Consider the following 22,104-nt stretch of genomic DNA (forward strand, 5'->3'; position numbering starts at 1 on the left):
CGAGTGGAGGAACTGGAGCAACATTCCCGTATGAACGACGTGGTCATCTCAGGAATCCAAATCAAGCCGTGCTCGTGCGTGCGTGCGGTTGTCGGCGATGGTGAGGAGCCCAGTGAGCAGGAGACGCTCTCTGTGGAGCAACAGGTGGCATCCTACCTCCAGAGTAGAGGGATAGAGCTGGACCTGGAGCACATTGAGGCGTGTCACACACTGAGACAAACCGGAGAGAGACCAACCGTCATCGTAAGATTTGCCAACAGGAGAAACAAAAGGGCACTCTTGAAGCAAAGATTTCAAACTAAAAGGAACAAATGTATTCATGAACGATCACTTAACCAAAAAGAATGCTGATATAGCCAGAAAGCAAGATACCTAAAGAAACAGCAAAGAATCCAGCAAACGTGGGTAACAAATTGTAAGATTCTCATCAAACTGAATGGTACACCGAAGAAGCAAAGTTATGGTGGTGGGAAATATAGAAGAGCTTGACAAATACAACTGAAAGATAAAGGTAACAACGTGAGACTCTATACACCACCATGACATTACAACAAACACATCCACACCAAGGAACAACAAAGATACAGATCTGCTACAGAGAATCTTACAATTTATACAAAAGGAACTGGAAACATTTAAATATACTGAGCACAACACACAAGACCAGGAAAATAAAACTGACCCGGTCAACAACCTTCTTGTTTCAATAAATATGAACTGTGATTGCTATACACAAGACCAGTATACAAATGTCATGACTTCGGACGACAAATTGTCAATCATAAATTTCAACAGCTGAAGTCTGTACACTAATATTAACTCTATAAAGGAATATTTGCAACAGTTTATATCACCATTTAGTATTATTGCCATATCAGAATCCTGGTTACAGGAAAGGTATTGATTTTAATTTAGATGATTATGAGTTGCATTATGTAAACAGGAAAAACAAAACAGGCGGTGGCGTTGCATTATATATTCATAAAACAATTCAGTTTACCGTTGTAGAAAGTATGTCAGTAACAATAGATGGAGTAATGGAATGTTTGACAGTCGAAATATACAACAAAAAGAGAAAAAACATTATTGTAAGTTGTGTATATCGGTTACCTGGTTCAAGTATTGACATTTTTAATGAACAAATGGAAAAAATGTTTTCAGAAATAAGTCCTAAAAACACATTTGTCTGTGGGGATTTTAACATAGATCGTTTGAATCCTGAAAAACACAAATTAATAGATGCTTTTTCTGACACAATGTATAGTATGTCCCTTTATCCAGCAATTACAAAACCAAGCAGAATAACATCTCACAGTGCTACAATAATCGATAATATCTTTACGAATATTACTGAAAATCAAGTTATAAGTGGCCTGTTCATATGTGATATCACTGATCACTTACCTGTTTTTATTGTTTATGACTGTGACTTTAAAAATACTAAACATGACAGAGAAGTAGTCCACAAATGAATAAGAACAGAAGAAACAATAAATGCCTTCAACAGCAGTTTAAATACACAAGACTGGAACACAGTCTACAGTGAGTCAGATGTAGATGGTGCATATAGCAATTTCATAGAAATTTTCTGCACGTTGTATAATAAACATTGTCCCCTTAAAGAATACTATAAAAATAAAAGATACAATAAATGTCCTTGGCTAACCAAAGGAATATTAAAAGCTTACAAAAAGAAAAACAACCTTTATAAAAAAGTATTAATTGAAAAACAAAAGAAGCTGAAATAAGATATAAAGTATATAAAAATAAATTAACAGAAGTCATTCGAATAAGTAAAAGTTGTACTATAATGAAATTTTACAAAAAATAAAAACAACATTAAAGAAACTTGGAACATTTTGAATAACTTAATTAAACCAGGATCCTCCAATATAAGATATCCAGATTATTTTATTGATAAAAATGTTCATGATTACAACATGAACAATATAGTAAATGGTTTTAATAAATTTTTTGTACATGTTGGCCCTGACTTGGCTGCTGAAATCCCAAATCCAGGAATTCAGCAGTCCAATGAAACCATAAATAGAAACATAAATTCAATTTTTCTTTCAGCAACAAATTAACAGGAAATAAAAGACATTGTTAATAAATGCAGAAACAAAGTATCTACAGACTGTCACGATATAGACATGGTATTAGTCAAAAAAGTCAAACAACATCTCAAAACCTCTGACCTATATCTGTAATTTGTCATTCCAAACTGGATGTGTTCCAAAAAAAATGAAAATTGCAAAAGTTATACCACTGTACAAAAATGACAAACATATTTTTACCAATTATAGACCAATTTCTTTACTCCCACAGTTTTCAAAAATCCTAGAAAAATTGTTTGACTCTCGTTTGGAAAAATTCATAGAAAAATATCAGTTAATAAATGAAGGTCAATATGGCTTTAGAAAGAAAAGAACCACTTCAATGGCTATTATTGAGGCAATAGAAGAAATCACTAATGCATTGGACAGAAAAAGATATGCTGCTCGAATATTCATTGATCTTAAAAAAGCATTTGATACAATTAACCATTCAATTTTAATCAACAAATTACAGAATTATGGTATCAGAGGAGTCGCAGGAAATTGGATAAAAAGTTATCTTACAGATAGGGTCCAATACGTGAAAATGGGAAATTACAAATCTAAATGTCTTGGCGTTGCTTGTGGTGTCCCCCAGGGGGCGGTGTTGGGTCCCAAATAGTTTAATATATACATTAATGACATTTTTAATGCATCTAGATCACTGAAACTAATATTATTTGCTGATGATACAAATATATTCTACAGTAGTGACAATTATAATGAACTTATAAATACTGTAAATGACGAACTAAGTAAAATAAAAAAATGGATGGACAGTAACAAATTATCATTAAATTTAAATAAAACAAAAGCAATGATATTTGGTAATTATAAGATTAAATCTAATTTACAAATAAGCATAGACGTGTCCAAACTGAAAATGTAGCTGAAAACAAATTTTTAGGAGTAATAATAGACAGTAAATTAACATGGAAAGCCCACATCAGACACATAAAAACGAAAATTTCAAAAAGCCTCTCTATTATGAATAAGGTAAAGCAATTTCTTGATCATAACGCACTCCGTACATTATATTGCTCCTTAGTTCTCCCATACTTAACATATTGTGTTGAAGTGTGGGGTAACAATTATCAATGTTCAATACAACCAGTATTTATATTACAATAAATGAGCAATAAGGATCATACATAAAGCTGGATTTTTAGAACATAGCAATAATCTTTTAATGCAATCAAAATTACTTAAATTTCATGATCTTGTAAAATATTATACATTACAGATTTGATTCAAGGTATTTAATAAGTCACTACCAAGTAACATTCAAAAGTTCTTCTCAGTCAAAGAGTGTACTCATAATCTTAGAAGTTTTGCTAAATTCACATTATTAAAAGTTAGTACCACCCGAAAAAATTTTTGTGTGTCTGTATGTGGAGCAAAGTTATGGAATGGTTTGGACGTCAAACGTATGTGGAGCAAAGTTATGGAATGGTTTGGACGTCAAACTCAAGCAATGCCAAAATATTCATGAATTCAAGTCACATTATAAACAGCAGGTCTGGGATCGGTATAGAATGATTGAGACTCAACAATAAAAGCCATTTTACATTCATGGCTCATGGCTCTGTATCACAATTGTTGGTTTGTGCATTATATGTTTGTTTCCCTTCATATGTCTGGTTCTTTATCGTAATTGGTATTGTTGCTCTCTTATCATTGTTGGTATATCTTTTATATGTTTGTTTCCTTACCGTAACTGGTATTGTTGATCTCTTACCATTGTCGGTATGTGCTTCGTTGCTTGTTCATCATATTGGTATTGTTTTCTTGCCGCTGTTGGTATCTATTGTGGGAAATTACAAGTATTTAAACGTATTATTTTCTTAATTTTCTATCTAATTGACGGGAAGCAGCTATGTACTTTATGTTAAATTTGAATAAAGGGGTGGGATTAAATACGTTTTCTTCCTCCCACTCCTTTTTGAGCGGATATAATGACCTGAGTTAATAGTAAATTTAATTTATTGTTTAATTTATTGTTAAATTGTTTTTCTGTTTTTTCTGTTTTTCTGCATTTCTTATCCTCTGCTCAAATAAAACAGATGATGATGATGATGATGATGATGATTCTGTACAGGCACTCGCCATCATCCGTGGTTGTGTGCAAACATGTTCTGTGACTTAAAACTCAGTATTTATATGTAATCTGCATCTCCGCGGGCCACTCAAAATGACAATTACTCTCTTCCCAACTGTTTGTAGAAAAACTTGTGTTTCTTTCTAACCCTCTGTTAGATGACTTTTTTGTCAACGATTTATTCAGCTTCAGAGGATGAAGTCAATTCACTTAACCCTCTGGGGTCCGAGGGCATTTTTGGACAGTTCACTCGCCTGGCATAAATGCTTTATTATTGCTGTTAACAGCTGCATCCAAACTGGTGGCCAAACTGCCAGTCAGTTGCAAACCACCAAATATAAGCTAGAGTGCAAAGGTGGTAAAACAGCTGAGGGTGGGAAAAGCTCCAGCTATCATCACTGAATTTTACAGGGTACTGGTACATACAGAAGTCACAGTACTAACATTTCCAAAGCAGATGAATACACAGGAGGGTATGTAGGGTGGAGCAGTGCTGTGTGGAGACAGTTCACATGTTGAGATAAACTGAGAGGAGTGGTTTGACTCAATATTAGAAAGTTGTCCTTGCATCATTTTCCTGGTATCTGTAGCAACTTTACGTGCCAGCTCTCATCTCAGCTTGGAACCTCCAGCAAAATAACCACTAGAAAAATGTGGATCTGGTTTTACACCAGGTAATTTGACATGCTGTGCATTTATCTGTGAAAACACTCAGATTGCTGGGGGCCCCACTATTGTTCAAGGAGGGAAATGTTTTAGGTTTTGATATTTATATATACACATTTAGAGGAAAAATGGATCTGTAAACCATCAGTGGCCCCACAAGGCTTGGCCTGGAGAAGTCAAATAGCCTCAATAAGAGAAAACATGCAATGCCTGTGTGCAGCAGGGAAAGTAGTTTTCAGATTCTTTACTCAAACAAAAGCAGCACTGGAAACATGTTTAGCACAAATATAATCCCCCCCCCCCCCCCCCCAAAAAAAAAAAAAAAAAAAAAAAAAATTATATATATATATATAGCAGGGTAAAAGGCATCTCTGCCCTTTCAGGGTTCACAGCAGGATTTTTTTTCTCAGCGTAATGGGATGGAAAAATCACCTTAAAAAGCCGGGGGTTCGGGAATGCTTATACTTCGCGCCCCCCCACGAAATTTTTGCATTAGGATCGTATAAAGGGCCTTCTTGTTGTGTGGGCCGCTGAAGAGGAGGTACTGCTGGCCCACCACCACCAGAGGGCGCCCTGCCTGGAGTGCGGGCTCCAGGCACCAGAGGGCGCTACCGCATCATGGGAGTAATCTGGGTGACAGCTGTCACCCATCTCCAAACACAGCTGTTTCTACTCAGCACCGAGGTATATCAGGAGGACGGCGTCTCCACCTCAGTGCCGAGATATCGCCTTAAGACTGAGGTAACATTCTCTGCCTTCATATTCTGAATAACCAGCTAAGATTTGTAAACCGTTTCAGGACTGCTGACTACTAACAGCTAAATTGCTTGAATAAGTACTCACCTTCCTGCTGTATATTGTCAAGAGGTGGAGGCGGCTTCTCCCCTCTCCGTGGCTGGGTGCTGTCGCATCCACATCTGTGTGTTGTTGCTCTCTCCTGCCAGCAGTACCGGATCCGACGAGCGGAGGCAGTGGCCACCTGGGAATTCGGGACTTGGCGGTTCCAGTATTTCCGGGGGTCGGTGGCAGAGGAGATCTGGGTGGTTCCGGTTCGACTGAGACGGACGTCTCCTACCTTCGAGCCTGCCCACACGACACCAGTGGAATTCGGTGTAAACCCAAAGTGTCAATTGTTGTATTGGTTGTGCATTTTCACAACAGTAAAAATTGTTATTTACTTTCTCCATTGTCCGTTCATTGCGCCCCCTGTTGTGGGTCCGTGTTCCTACACTTTCACAACACTTCTTCATTAGTCTAAATATACCAAAATCTGAAGTCCAGATGTAAGAAGAGAACATCTTTGCACTTCAAAAAGTGAGGAAAGTGTTTCCAAAAACTCCATCAATTTGAGGTTGAAGTAGGGCTGTACGGTATGACCTAAAATTCATACCATGGTATAACTTGAATCCCTTCATCGTAAAATTATATATCGTGATATAAACTTAAGTGTAAAAAGCATAATGTGTTTCTGAATGGGTCCATTAGCAAAGGTAAACTGATCAAATAAATAAAAACAACACAAAAACAGATGATGTAATTTTGAAAACATTTATTGTGCAGATCGCAAAACTACAGGTACAATTTGCCTGTAGGTACATCTAAGATGCGAAGCTAGATTTGATGTTCTGGTGAAAGAACTAAATTTATTTACTGTTGGGTCAGAAGCTGAAGTTTCATCTCTTGAACACTAGATGTCACTCCCACTCTGAATACATGAAGCACTTTCAAGACGGCCACTGGCACTTGTCTTCATTTACAAATCTCAACACAAAAGTATAAAAAAAAACATTAATAAACATACTTAATTCACTCATATTTGAAGTTAGTGTTGTGAAAGTGTCGTGACACGGACCCACAACAGGGGGCGTTAATGAACAGACAATGGATAAGCCAAAAAGTAACAATTTAATGTTGTGAATCGCACAACGACGTACAGACAATAACAATATGGTGACTGTCAATCATACACCAGGTGACGTGTGGGCAGGCTCGACGATAGAAGACGCCTGGCAAGAGAAGAGCCGGATCCCACACAGCTTCCACCACCAACGGAGCTGAAGAACACCGGAGCCGCCAAGCCCTGCGCCCCAGGTGGCCGCTGTCTTCAGCAGTCAGACCCGGTACTGCTGGCAGAGAACAGAGACAGTCCTGATGAGTGTGAGTTCGCACACTCAGTAATCCCACAGTCTGTATACAATTAGGAGGGAGAACCTCCACCTCCAATCACACACTCGTGCAGCTCCTGTCTAACCACTTATCTGGTTGGGGTGTGAAGCGAAGCCGTCGCTGATCACACCAAACGCCATCCCACAGATAAGGCAACACCACAGGAAAACGGCTGCAAAGAAGTTCACACTATTACTCAATGTTTTGTTCAGCAGAGAAAATTACCTGAATGGTAGCTGATTTCTCGGCGGGGAGGTGGAGTTGCAGTCCGGCCTTTATGGTGGTGGTGATGAGTAGTGGATGAGTGACAGCTGGTACGGATGATGAGTGACAGCTGTCACTCCTGGTCGCTCCGACGCCCTCTCGTGCTTGAAGCCCGCACTTCAAGCAGGGCGCCATCTTGTGGTGGTGGGCCAGCAGTACCTCCTCTTCAGCGGCCCATACAACAGTTAGTCTGGGTAAATCGTCTCATCCTGACGAATTTTGTCTTTCTGCTCCCACTAAAAAAAAATCCTTTGCGTAATTAAATGTGGAGCTTTCTTAAATGTTTGATTCAGGTTGCAACGGAGTATCCACCTTCCCCCAGTACCGCCACCCCCTCTATTATATTGGGGTCTATACAAGATTGCAGTATTATCAAAGTACAGGAATAAGACATCTGGTACATGTACCAACAACCTTCGCCCACATTTTTGATATATCAGCTCTGGATGTGGGAAGCAGTTATTCTGCTGCTTCTGTAGCAGCTCAGAGTTGGAAAAGCAGTTTGCGTAGTCTCACTCTGTCTCACAGCGCAGTGGTGAAGGAATGAACAAGAGCAGCACACCACAAGCAAGTTTCATAAACATATTTAAGCTTTGTTTTATTTCAAAGTCTGTGCACTTCGTCAGACCATGTTAGTGCTGACCTGGCAGCAGCTAAAAACAGAGAACAGCAACACAACTGCAGTGAGTAAAAAAATAAATACTAACACTTTGCTTCCCCCAAATATGTAAAGTCTCTTTCTGACAATGGCATGAGATAAAAGCACAGATAAAGCCTTCATGCCTGTCAATCAGACACAAAAGTTCTCATTCTTCCTGCTCGCTGTGCAGGCCAGGGTCCTTTAGTTGTCAGGATTCAGTCAGATTTTTCAACAGTTTGAAAATTCTGAGGAAGCGCCAGCTACAGGAACGAAGCTGGATGACAGTTAAACGATATCTCCGAAAGTCAACGTGAGTCCAGATTTCTTGTTTCATTTTGGCTTTGGTGTCCTTCGTTAGTGCCGTGTGATCGGGGCTTTATCCAGACAGAAAGACGACAGAAGAGCCCCCCCAAACATCCTGAGAGTAAACGTCTACATTTTAAGACATTTTTTTCCATATACTACTACTAATAACAACAACAACAATAATCCCTAGCATGTTGAATATTACTGAATTCTGCACTAAGTGGAATGGATGAGTCATAAAATGGTAAATGGACTGCATTTATATAGTGCTTTTCCATCTGCCTCAGATGCTCATTAGTCATATAAATATATGTTTACTTAATGTAACTTGTGAAGCTATACACACACATACATACACATACACAGTAGTGTTCAGAATAATAGTAGTGCTATGTGACTAAAAAGATTAATCCAGGTTTTGAGTATACTTCTTATTGTTACATGGGAAACGAGGTACCAGTAGATTCTCACAAATCCAACAAGACCAAGCATTCATGATATGCACACTCTTAAGGCTATGAAATTGGGCTATTAGTTTAAAAAAAAAAAAAAGTAGAAAAGGGGGTGTTCACAATAATAGTAGCATATGCTGTTGAAGCTACAAACTCAAAACTATTATGTTCAAACTTCTTTTTTAGCAATCTGTGAATCACTAAACTAGTATTTAGTTGTATAACCACAGTTTTTCATGATTTTGTCACATCTGCGAGGCATTAATTTTGTTGGTTTGGAACCAAGATTTTGCTCGTTTACTAGTGTGCTTGGGGTCACTGTCTTGCTGAAACACCCATTTCAAGGGCATGTCCTCTTCAGCATAAGGCAACATGACCTCTTCAAGTATTTTGACATATCCAAACTGATCCATGATACCTGGTATGCGATATATAGGCCAAACACCATAGTAGGAGAAACATGCCCATATCATGATGCTTGCACCACCATACTTCACTGTCTTCACTGTGAACTGTGGCTTGAATTCAGAGTTTGGGGGTCGTCTCACAAACTATCTGCGGCCCCTGGACCCAAAAAGAACAATTTTACTCTCATCAGTCCACAAAATATTCCTCCATTTCTCTTTAGGCCAGTTGATGTGATCTTTGGCAAATTGTAACCTCTTCTGCACATGTCTTTTATTTAACAGAGGGACTTTGCAGGGGATTCTTGCAAATAAATTAGCATCACACAGGCGTCTTCTAACTGTCACAGCACTTACAGGTAACTCCAGACTGTCTTTGATCATCCTGGAGCTGATCAATGGATGAGCCTTTGCCATTCTGGTTATTCTTCTATCCATTTTGATGGTTGTTTTCCGTTTTCTGACACACATCTCTGGTTTTTTTATGTCCATTTTAAAGCATTGGAGATCATTGTAGATGAACAGCCTATAATTTTTTGCACCTGCGTATAAGTTTTCCCCTCTCTAATCAACTTTTTAATCAAACTACGCTGTTCTTCTGAACAATGTCTTGAATGTCCCATTTTTCTCAGGCTTTCAAAGAGAAAAGCATGTTCAACAGGTGCTGGCTTCATCCTTACATAGGGGAAACCTGATTCACACCTGCTTGTTCCACAAAATTGATGAACTCACTGACTGAATGCCACACTACTATTATTGTGAACACCCCCTTTTCAACTTTTTTTTTTTTTACTAATAGCCCAATTTCATAGCCTTAAGAGTGTGAATATCATGAATGCTTGGTCTTGTTGGATTTGTGAGAATCTACTGAATCTATTGGTACCTTGTTTCCCATGTAACAATAAGAAATATACTCAAAACCTGGATTAATCTTTTTAGGCACATAGCACTACTATTATTCTGAACACTACTGTATGTATGTATGTATATATATATATATATATATATATATATATATATATATATATATATATATATATATATAAATACACATATATATAGATACGTGCGGAGGATTTCGCATGTTGGCACGGAACTGCTCATGGCGCGCAACAAAAAAAACACCTCCGTGTTGGAAACCATTCAGAAGATTCAGACGGCTTTCAATGGCTTTCAGTCGAGTGAGTGTCCGAGAAATTGTGTAACAGCTGGACATGCCACAACATGTCCTGTGAGACTTCCAACACGGAGGTGTTTTTTTTGTTGTGCTCCATGAGAGGCTCCATGCCAACGTGCGAAATCCTCCGCACGTCTTTCATTACAAAATCTCCTGTAACAGTGGAATGTGCCGCAAAAGTGCTATGTCCAGCTCTCTTGCCATTTCTGTGGTAGTCACACGATGTCCCGGATCAAAACAGCGTTCAGTTTAGAAATGATCTGGTCGTTCCAGCCTGTCGATGGCCGCTCGGTGCGCCGCGCACCCTCCGCCGTTGTGGGCTGTCTTTAAAAAGGTTTTAACAGTCCTTAATCCACGTGACGCCGACAGAATCTTCACCAAAATCCATGTGAATCTTTTGAACGGTTTCCAACTGGCTGTCTCAAATAGTTTCTGAAAAAAATTTCATGGAGCAAAGTGGCAGCCTCTCAGCCATTTCACTGACAATAAAACTCCGACGAGGGGGGTGGACCAGTGCTCACTCAAAGCCTGCCCACAGGCGAATGACGCAATCGACAGGCGTGAAAAAACTCACGCATGCGCACGAAGGTTCAAGCTTGGCTGATGCAATCACACGTGATTCAAATCCATATAGTTTTTGAAAAAAATAAAAAGGTCCGTTACTTTTTGGACAGACCTCGTATTTGAACACCCTGTGATTTTGCAAGTTCTCCCACTTAGAAATCATTGAGGGGTCTGAAATTTTCATCTTGGGTGCATGTGTGAGAGACATAATCTAAAAAAAAAAATCCGGAAATCACAATGTATGATTTTTTAATAATTTATTTGTATGTTACTGCTGCAAATAAGTACTTGATCCCCTACCAAGCAGCAAGAATTCTGACTTACACAGACCTGTTAATTTTTCTTTTAAAAAGCCCTCTTATTCTGCACTCTTTACCTGTATTAATTGCACCTGTTTGAACTTGTTACCTGTATAAAAGACACCTGTTCACACACTATCCACCATAGCCAAGACCAAAGAGCTGTCTAAGGACACCAGGGACAAAACTGTAGACCTGCACAAGGCTGGGATGGACTACAGGACAACAGGCAAGCAGCTTGGTAGAAGACAATAACTGTTATGACTATTTATTAGAAAGTGGAAGAAACACAAGATGACTGTTAATCTCCCTCGGTCTGGGATTCCATGCACGATCTCACTTTGTGGGGTAAGGATGATTCTGAGAAAGCTCAGAACTACACAGGAGGACCTGGTCAATGACCTGAAGAGAGCTGGGACCACAGTCGCAAAGATTACATTAGTAACACATGATGTTGTCATGGTTTAAAATCCTGCAGGGCAGCAAGGTCCCCCTGCTCAAGCCAGCACATGTCCAGGCCCGTTTGAAGTTCACCAGTGACCATCTGGATGATCCAGAGGAGGCATGGGAGAGGGTCATGTGGTCTGATAAGACCAGAATAGAGCTGTTTGGAATCAACTCCACTTACCATGTTTAGACGATGAGAACAACCCCAAGAACACCATCCCAACTGTGAAGCATGTGGGTGGAAACATCATACTCTGGGGGTGCTCTTCTGCAAAGGGGACAGGACAACTGCACCGTATTGACGGGAGGATGGATGGGGTCATGTATTACAAGATTTTGGCAAACAACCTCCTTCCCTCAGTAAGAACATTGAAGATGGTCATGGCTGGGTCTTCCAGCATGACAATGACCCCAAACACACAGCCAGGGCAACTAAGGAGGGGCTCCGTAAGAAGCATTTCAAGGTCCTGGAGTGGCCTGGCCAGTCTCCAGACCTGAACCCAATAGAAAATCTTTGGAGGGAGCTGAAACTCCAAACATGAAAGATTTGGAGAATATCTGTGTGGAGGAGTGGACCAAAATCCCTGCTGCAGTGTGTGCAAACCTGGTGAAAAATTACAGGAAATGTTTGACCTCTGTAATTGCAAACAAAGGCTACTGTACCAAATATTAACATTGATTTTCACAGGTGTTGAAATACTTATTTGCAGCAGTAACATATAAAGAAATTATTAAAAAAAAAAAAAAAAAAAAAAAAAAAAATCACACATTGTGATTTCTGGATTTTTTTTTTTTTTTTTTTAGATTATGTCTCTCACAGTGGACATGCATCTAAGATGAAAACTTCAGACCCCTCCATGATTTCTAAGTGGGAGAACTTGCAAAATGGCAGGGTGTTCAAATACTTATTTTCCTCACTGTATGTGAAGCAATGTCTAAGCTTGGGCGTAACTGGGTATATTTGTGGTTCAAGCTTTAAAATCAGGTCAGTTAGGGTCAGGATAGCCATAAATATGAAGCTGATTAATGTTTTTGTGGTTAGTATTCTTATCAAACAAACCTGCAGGTTACTATGTCACTGTGCAATAGGGTAAACACAAAGGTGAAAATGTGCAAAAGAAAATACTAATACAACACACATTAAGCAGGATAACTAAAGTATTAGAAAGTTGGGTAACACACTAACGCCATACACTATAATTTAGAAATACATTTAAATTTATATAAGCAAAGTTAAGCACATAAATGTATCGATCTTTTGGGCTTCCAATGATACGTATTGTATTGAGTTTTGAGAAACAATGTAGAACCCTATGCACAGCTTTTTATAACATCCAAGATACACTGATTTGGAAACGTTAATGCCTCCATCCCCTTACTTGTGTAAAGAAAACCTGATGTGAAACTGATGATTTACTGCAAATTCATCAAAGGTTTCCAATAACTACGTCCAGCATACATTTTATATCTGTGTATTTAATTTCATTCAATTTAATTTAATTTCATGTTATAGAAGCATTTTGTTTTGTTTCTGTTCAATAACCTTGGATTCTTTTTAATGCTGTTATACAAAACTGATTTGTTTGCATTTATTTTGGAACATTTTTAAAATGTGTACTTAAAATATAGGGATGTCAGTAAATCTAACCATGACTGTGTAACTGTACCTGAAGTTTAGTGTAAAGCAGCAGTTTATAATATTATTACAAATATTTTATGTAAAATGTTAATGAAGGTTCTTACTCATTCAGGCAGGAGAAATTTAGACCAACATGTAGACCTTGGTTCAACTCCTGAGCAAGCTACCATTTCTGTCCTCTGACAAGACACTTTATCTGCATTGTCCCAGTCCACATACCAGCCTTGGCTATGGAAATAACTTGTGAACTGGGTGTCATTTGGGGAAGTCGCAATCTTCAGACTGTGGAATCTGGACAACTGAACAACAATGGGCCTCAGGACTTATATAGTGCATCTTGCTTCAAAAGCAGCTTCTCGTTTTCAAGACATCTTTCTATTCATGTTATTTACTTCTTCAGTTTTATGTATTGGCAGTCATGCTGCTTCTGTGGAAGCCTGCTCCTGTCATTTCTCAGAAAAGAAGCTGAGGAGGTCCTCATTAGTACTTTACTAAAAACCCACTTCAGAAGACTAAGGGGGCTTGTGTGTTTCTCCGAATTGGACTCGCATCAGGAAGGGCACCTGGCATACAACCTGTGCCAAATCCCAATGTGGATCTGTACTGGATTTACTGTGGCGACCCTGAACAAATGAAAGCAGGTAAAAGATAAACAACTTCAGTTTCACTTTCACGTATGTAAAATCTTTGTACTAATTAAAGCAAGATATGCTGGTTTTTAGACTTATTTATATATTTATTTGAAGAGTAACTATGTAACTTGGCAGCACGGTGGCTTGGTGGTTAGGACTGCTGCCTCACAGCAAGACAGACATGGGATCACTTCCCACCTGCCGGCTTTTCCGTGTGGAGTTTGCATGCTCTCCCTGTGTTTGTGTGGGTTTCCTCTGGGTGCTCCGGCTTCCTCCTACATCCGAAGGCATGCAGGTTAGGTGAACTGGAAACTTTAAATTGACTGTAGGTGTGAATGCATTTGTCTGTCTATATGTGGCCCCACGGTAGCCTGGCATCCTGTCCAGGGTGTACCCCATCTCACACCCTGTGACTGCTGGGATAGGTTCCAGCCACCCTGTGACCCTTAATTCGGAGTAAGCAGGTATAGAACCTAGTTGGATGCATGAAATTTTGGCTCACTGGGTGCAATGTTGCAGACACAGTATTTCAGTGAGGTGAATAGGGGTGTGTCAGGTTGGCAAAATGGACAAAGCTGGTGGGCTGTGATTCAGTAGCTCACAAAAAAGGGAATGTCTCCAAAGGAGATCACTGAGGACATGGCAATAAGATTAGGGGAGGATGACCCATCTTATGCTACATTTAAACGCTGGTCAGCCAAATTCAAGAGGGGCAGAATAGGTTTCAAAGATGGAGCAGAGGAAGACCTAGAACTGCCACCTGGACTGACATGATCCCGAAGATCCATGATATGGTCCTCACTGATAGAAGAGTAAATGAGCGTCACACAGCCAGTACTGTAGGCATTTCCCAGGACACAGTTCATTCAGTTCTGACAGAACAACTGGGAATGATGAGACTTTCAGCATGATGGGTCCAAGGCTTCTCATGGAAGATCAGAAACACACAAGGTTCCACACATCCAGGGAGAAACTTCAGCTTTTTGAGGCAGATCTGGATAACTTTCGTTACCGTGGATGAGACCTGTGCCTATCACCTCAAACCATAGTCCAAACAACAGTCAAAGCAATGCAAAACGTGGGTTCTTCCCTGCCCAAGAAAGCCAAAGCAGTCTCATCTGCTGGAAATGCCATGGCCTCTGTCTTCTGGGATGCTGAGGGCATCATAATGGTATACTATCGCCAGAAGGGACAGACCATCAATGGGACCTATGTTTCTGTTTTACAAAAATCGCAGTAAAAAGTAAAGCAGCAGTTGCATGGAATGTTCTAGCATGGTGTACTGTTTCACCAGGACAATGCTTCAGTCCGCATTCCGGTCATCGCAATGGCTGTCAGTTATGAATGTGGCTCCAAACTTGTTCCGCACCCACCTCATTTCCCTGATTTGGCTCCTTTGGATTTCCATCTGTTTCCATACATGAAAAGGTATCTTTCTGGAACTAATTATAATATTGATAATGTCATATCTTCAGTGGATGACTTCCTTGAACTCCAGGATAAGACCTTCTATGAGAACGGTATAAAGGCACTGCAGCGACACTGCAAAAACTGTGTGGTCTTGCATGGGGATTATGTTGAAAAATAAAGCATTACATTAATTCAGTTCTGGTTTCTTCTTGGTTGGGCTCAAAGCTTTTCAATCACCCCTCGTAACAGTTATTACTATCTGCTGATTTTTATTACAATTAATTTTTGTATTACTTAAAGTGTCATAATATAGCAGAAACAACATTAAAATTGGTAAAAGGTTCCAGAAAGGGCCTCAAATTAATTTAACTTCAAATTAAGTAATATTTATTGTGTTGACCAAACAATGGTCCAAAATATATTCACTTGGTTACTGACAACATGTCAAGCTCTAGATCATTTAAACTGTATTTACCATTGGGTTTTAGAGCTATATAAAGATTTAAAAGCAACTAAAATCTGTCTGAAACCTGATGGAACAGTTTGCAGTGAGTTAGAACAATATTATTTCTAATTTAAGAGTTTGAAAAATGTTAAAATGCAAGTATTTAAAAAAAAGCAAAGTGGTTACAGTTACAGCAGCTGTAACTGTAACCACCATAACTGATGTTCTGTGACTCTGTTTGTTGCCAAGTCCTTGTTAGTACAGTGGTAAATATATCCCCGCCTGTCATACAGGAGACCCAGGTTCGATTCTCCGACGGGGAGAATAAGACTTTAGGCTTTGTTACTCCCTTCATATCAACCAACATTTCTTGTTTCAGGAATTCTTTCAGTTCATGTATCTCTGGAAGATTTTGGTTATTTGGATTATTAGGATTAAGGGTAGTGTTAGGATGTCATGTCACCATGGTAATAATAGCCTACCAACACATACTCACAGTTACTGTAATGATATCCACAGTCTTAATATCAGTAAATGCAGGATGCTTTGGAAGTCAGTTTTGTTTATACATGGTTAGTTAATCCTTTACCCAAAATAAATTTGAACAATATTTCCACTTCTGGACCATGGCTTTGCACACTTCAGGGAGTCTTGCATAGCAGCACAATTTGGATATGGTCCAGGTGCAATCTGGGAATAGTTCAATTGGCAAAATGACCAGAACATGCAGTCGGTGAATATTTCCAATCTGTATACTGTGTGAAACACAAAGTGCCATAAATAAATAAATAAACAGTATGCATCAGGAACAGTCTATTAAACCTCTTAAAAGGAAACAGGCTTTTGTCAGCTCTGTGGTGAAATGACACATGAGGGCTAAATGTCTAACAGCTCCTTTCCCCTCATTGTGCTTTTGAAGGAAATAACCAGATTAGATGATTTGTACAGAATGTTTAACCACCATGTCATCACAACTCACAAACAGCCTGTTATTATCTAGAAGCAGCTATAGTCCAAGTACAAACACATACGTTTAACACCTGCTTCTGCACATACTTTTAAAAACACACACAACCTGAAGAAAACCATTTCGTCAGTGCTGTGTTTTCTTCACACGGTGACTAACATCCAGTTTCAAGATGTTTACTTGGAAAACGTCAAATCAAAACAAGAAAAGAAAACAAATTGTATCGTCTACGTCACATCTGCGCTTGTAAACAAACAGGAGTGAGACTACAACACGTGACACCACATGGAGAGACAAAAGTTATTCTGACGAAAGACAAAAAAATAACACTCTGAACTTACCGACAACTTCATTTAACTTTCAGACGGCATTTAAAAACAAACCTGCTGCTCCAGTCTCAGCACGGACCGGCAACGTCATCATCAGGCGACGCAGCTGAACAGCCACGTCAGAGGGGGAGGGGGGGAGTTGGCTCGTTCAAACTATGTTGATGAAACATTATACAATTTTAAAATTATAAATATAACAAGAAAAAAACATAAAAGAAATTCATAAATGAATTAAAAATGTTAAGTAAATAGAAAAAAAGCTAAAAAAAATACTTTTACTGAATATTCTAATCCAATTACACTTTTTACGCAAATCTGATTGGCTAATTGTGTGAGATTACAAACCGTATAATATCGGGGTAACGGTGGGAAAATATTCGACCATTTCACATTTGGATGTATTACTCCGCTCCCTGACCGGTGTTCTGACAAGATGTCATCCCTGTCAAATATCATTCCTGTCCTCTGCGCAACTACAGTTGTGTCCTCCGCAGTATTGTCAGGATGCAGAACTGTCAATTTATGCGACGAGACGCACAATTTGACAGAACACCGGTCACGCGCGCTCCTAGCTGTTAGTGTTGTTAGCTGAGAGCGAGAGAAAGAAGCCTGCCGATGCCAAAATGGATATGAAACTATTGATGTGGATTCTGACACAGAATTACGATTTCACAGTTGATGGATTTGACTGATTTTCATATTTGATGGATTACTCCGCGCACTGACCACTGTTGGCGCGACACTGCCTTGGCTCGACTGTAAGCCTCGCCGACCAAATTACCTACAGAAAAGTAAACCATGCAAACGATGGAATTGAATTAGAATGAGAATAACCCCTCTGTGTCTGATGATTTGTGGATGTTCATGCTGTTATATGGCCGCAAATGACTGTTTTATGGCTCCGCTAACGCATCGCTGTAAAACTCTTTTTGCGACTGTATAACCAGCATGAACGTCCGCAAATCATCAGAGTGTTATCAGAGGGTTATTCCCTAAATATGTTTCATGTCCCTGAGCAAAGCTCCTCACCATCTCACCATGTAATTTAGGTCCTTCAGACTTTTTTCAGTATAATAGTGTTGTAAATTTAATTGTTAAAAAATTTAATTTCTGAAGAAGCAAAAAGGTCATAAAGGTCAGTCGAGACTGTTTCCAGGATAAAAACAAAACCTTATAAGTAAGAAGAAGAATTTTAAATTCTATTCTAGAATTAACAGGAAGCCAATGAAGAGAGGCCAATATGGGTGAGATATGCTCTCTCCTTCTAGTCCCCGTCAGTACTCTAGCTGCAGCATTTTGAATTAACTGAAGGCTTTTCAGGGAACTTTTAGGACAACCTGATAATAATGAATTACAATAGTCCAGCCTAGAGGAAATAAATGCATGAATTAGTTTTTCAGCATCACTCTGAGACAAGACCTTTCTAATTTTAGAGATATTGAGTAAATGCAAAAAAGCAGTCCTACATATTTGTTTAATATGCGCATTGAATCAAAAATGACTCCAAGATTTCTCACAGTATTACTAGAGGTCAGGGTAATGCCATCCAGAGTAAGGATCTGGTTAGACACTGTTGTGAAAGTGTCGTGACACGGACCCACAACAGGGGGCGTTAATGAACGGACAATGGATAAGCCAAAAAGTAACAATTTAATGTTGTGAATCGCACAACAACGTACAGACAATAGCAATATGGTGGACTGTCAATCATACACCAGGTGACGTGTGGGCAGGCTCGACGATAGAAGACGCCTGGAGAGAGAAGAGCTGGATCCCCACACAGCGTCCAACACCAACGGAGCTGAAGAACACCGGAGCCGCCAAGCCCTGCGCCCCAGGTGGCCGCTGTCTTCAGCAGTCAGACCCGGTACTGCTGGCAGAGAACAGAGACAGTCCAGATGAGTATGAGTTCGCACACTCAGTAATCCCACAGTCTGTATTAAGTAAAGGAGGGAAAACCTCCACCTCCAATCACACACACTCGTGCAGCTCCTGGTCAACCACTTATCTGGGTTGGGGTGTGAGGCGAAGCCGTCGCTGTCACACCAAACGCCAATCCCTCAGATAAGGACACACTCCAGGAAAACGGCTGCAACAGAAGTTCAGGTTATTACACACAAAGTGTCAGTCAGCAGAGAAATTACCTGAATGGTAGTTGATTTCTCGGCGAGGAGGTGGAGTTGCAGTCCGGTCTTTGTAGTGGTGGTGATGGGTGACAGCTTGTGTTGATTAATGACAGCTGTCACCTCCAGCAAAGCCGACGCCCTCTCGTGCTTGAAGCCCACACTTCAAGTAGGGCGCCATCTTGTGGTGGTGGGCCAGCAATACCTCCTCTTCAGCGGCCCACACAACAGGACCCCCCCCTCAACGGGTGCCTCCTGGCGCCCGACCAGGCTTGTCCGGGTGCCGCCGGTAGAAGTCGGCCAGGAGGGCCGGGTCCAGGATGAAGCTCCTCTTCACCCAGGAGCGTTCTTCGGGTCCATACCCCTCCCAGTCCACCAAATACTGGAACCCCCGGCCCTTCCGACGGACGTCCAGGAGCCGGCGCACGGTCCAAGCCGGCCCCCCGTCGATGATCCGGGCAGGAGGCGGCGCCGGTCCGGGGGCACAGAGGGGTGACACGTGGTGAGGTTTGATGTGGGACACATGGAAAACTGGGTGGATCCGCAGTGAAGCTGGCAGCTTCAGCTTCACTACGGCTGGACTGAGGACCTTGAGGATAGGGAAAGGTCCGATGTATCTGTCCTTCAACTTTTGGGATTCCACTTGCAGGGGAATGTCCTTTGTAGAAAGCCAAACATCCTGCCCAGGCTGGTACGCAGGGGCCGGGGCACGCCGGCGGTCTGCATGGTTCTTGGCCCTCGTCCGGGCTTTGAGCAGGGCAGAGCGGGCGGTACGCCACACCCGACGGCACCTTCTCAGATGGGCCTGGACCGAGGGCACCCCGACCTCTCCCTCCACTAGCGGGAACAATGGGGGCTGGTACCCCAAACACACTTCAAATGGGGAGAGGCCGGTGGCAGACGAGACTTGGCTATTATGAGCGTACTCGATCCAGGCCAGATGGTCACTCCAGGCCGTCGGGTGCGCGGAGGTCACGCAACGGAGGGCCTGCTCCAGTTCCTGGTTTGTCCGCTCTGCCTGCCCGTTCGTCTGGGGGTGGTACCCAGACGAGAGACTGACGGTGGCCCCCAGTTCCCTACAGAAACTCCGCCAGACCTGGGAGGAGAACTGAGGACCACGATCCGAGACAATGTCCGATGGAATCCCATGCAGATGCACAACGTGGTGGACCAGGAGGTCTGCAGTCTCCTGGGCCGTCGGGAGCTTCGGGAGGGCCACGAAGTGGGCCGCCTTGGAAAACCGGTCCACTATCGCTAGGATGGTGGTGTTTCCCTGGGACGGCGGGAGGCCCGTGACAAAGTCCAGGCCGATATGAGACCAGGGGCGACGAGGCACTGGCAGAGGCTGGAAGAGGCCTTGGGCCTTGTGATGGTCAGCTTTGCCCCTGGCGCAGGTGGTGCAGGCCTGGACATACTCCCGGATGTCGGCTTCCATAGACGCCCACCAGAAGCGCTGCCGGACCACTGCCACGGTTCTTCGCACCCCTGGGTGACAGGAGAGCTTGGAACGTGACAGAAGTCAAGGACCGCAGCCCTGGCCTCTGGTGGGACGTACAGTTTGTTCTTCGGACCGGTCCCCGGGTCCGGGCTCCGTGTCAGGGCCTCCCGGACGGTCTTCTCCACGTCCCAGGTAAAGGCGGCCACGACAGTGGACTCGGGGATGATGGTGTCAGGGGGGTCTGACAGCTCGGTCTTGACCTCCTCTTCGTGCACCCGGGACAGGGCATCAGATTGTTGGTTCTTTGTCCCGGGGCGGTAGGTGATCCGGAAGTCAAAACGCCCGAAGAACAGCGACCAGCGGGCTTGCCTGGGGTTCAGACGCTTCGCGGTCCGGATGTACTCCAGGTTCCGATGGTCCGTGAAAACTGTAAATGGTACCGACGCTCCCTCCAACAGGTGTCTCCACTCTTCAAGAGCCTCCTTCACCGCAAGAAGTTCCCGATTGCCGACGTCATAGTTCCGTTCAGCTGGGGTCAACCTGCGGGAAAAGTAGGCACATGGATAGAGAACCTTGTCGGACTCCCCGCTCTGGGATAGCACGGCTCCTATCCCTGAGTCAGAGGCATCCACTTCAACAATAAACTGGCGCTTGGGATCGGGCTGCACCAGAACTGGTGCAGTTGAGAACCGGCGTTTCAACTCCCTAAACGCGGCTTCGCACCGATCTGACCAGGTGAAGGGGACTTTTGTGGAGGTCAGGGCTGTCAGGGGGCTAACTACCTGACTGTAACCCTTGATGAACCTCCGGTAGAAATTTGCAAAACCGAGGAACTGTTGTAGTTTCCTACGGTTCGTTGGTTGGGGCCAATCTCTCACCGCCGCAACCTTGGCCGGATCAGGGACAACGGAGTTGGAGGAGATGATGAACCCCAAGAAGGACAAAGAAGAGCGGTGGAACTCACACTTCTCGCCCTTCACAAACAGCCGGTTCTCCAACAACCGCTGTAGGACCTGACGTACATGCTTAACATGGGTCTCAGGATCCGGAGAAAAAATGAGTATATCGTCTAGATATACGAAGACAAACCGATGCAGGAAGTCCCGCAAGACGTCATTAACCAATGCTTGGAACGTCGCGGGCGCATTGGTGAGGCCGAACGGCATGACCAGGTACTCAAAGTGACCTAACGGGGTGTTAAATGCCGTCTTCCACTCGTCTCCCTCCCGGATCCGAACCAGGTGATAAGCATCCTAAGATCCAATTTCGTGAAAATTTGGGCTCCATGCAGGGGCGTGAACACTGAATCCAACAGAGGTAACGGGTATCGGTTACGAACCGTGATCTCGTTCAGCCCTCTGTAATCAATGCATGGATGGAGTCCGCCGTCCTTCTTGCCCACAAAAAAGAAACCAGCACCCATCGGGGAGGTGGAGTTCCGCATCAACCCGGCAGCTAACGAGTCCCGGATGTAGGTCTCCATTGATTCGCGTTCCGGACGTGAGAGGTTGTACAGCCTGCTGGACGGGTACTCAGCGCCCG

General features: G+C 42.2%; 1 protein-coding gene across 2 annotated transcripts in view; it reads right to left on the minus strand.

The window, feature by feature from the left end:
- Positions 1-17,124, minus strand: part of xrcc4 (X-ray repair complementing defective repair in Chinese hamster cells 4) — a 101,263-nt gene extending 84,139 nt beyond the window's left edge. For both annotated transcript variants that reach the window (XM_034192387.1, XM_034192385.1), the window contains exon 1: positions 17,014-17,124. The gene's annotated coding sequence lies outside the window, so the exon portion shown is untranslated. The remainder of the gene's footprint in view (positions 1-17,013) is intronic.
- Positions 17,125-22,104: the final 4,980 nt, after the last annotated feature.

Source organism: Thalassophryne amazonica, chromosome 17, assembly GCF_902500255.1.
Source record: "Thalassophryne amazonica chromosome 17, fThaAma1.1, whole genome shotgun sequence".
NCBI lineage: Eukaryota > Metazoa > Chordata > Actinopteri > Batrachoidiformes > Batrachoididae > Thalassophryne > Thalassophryne amazonica.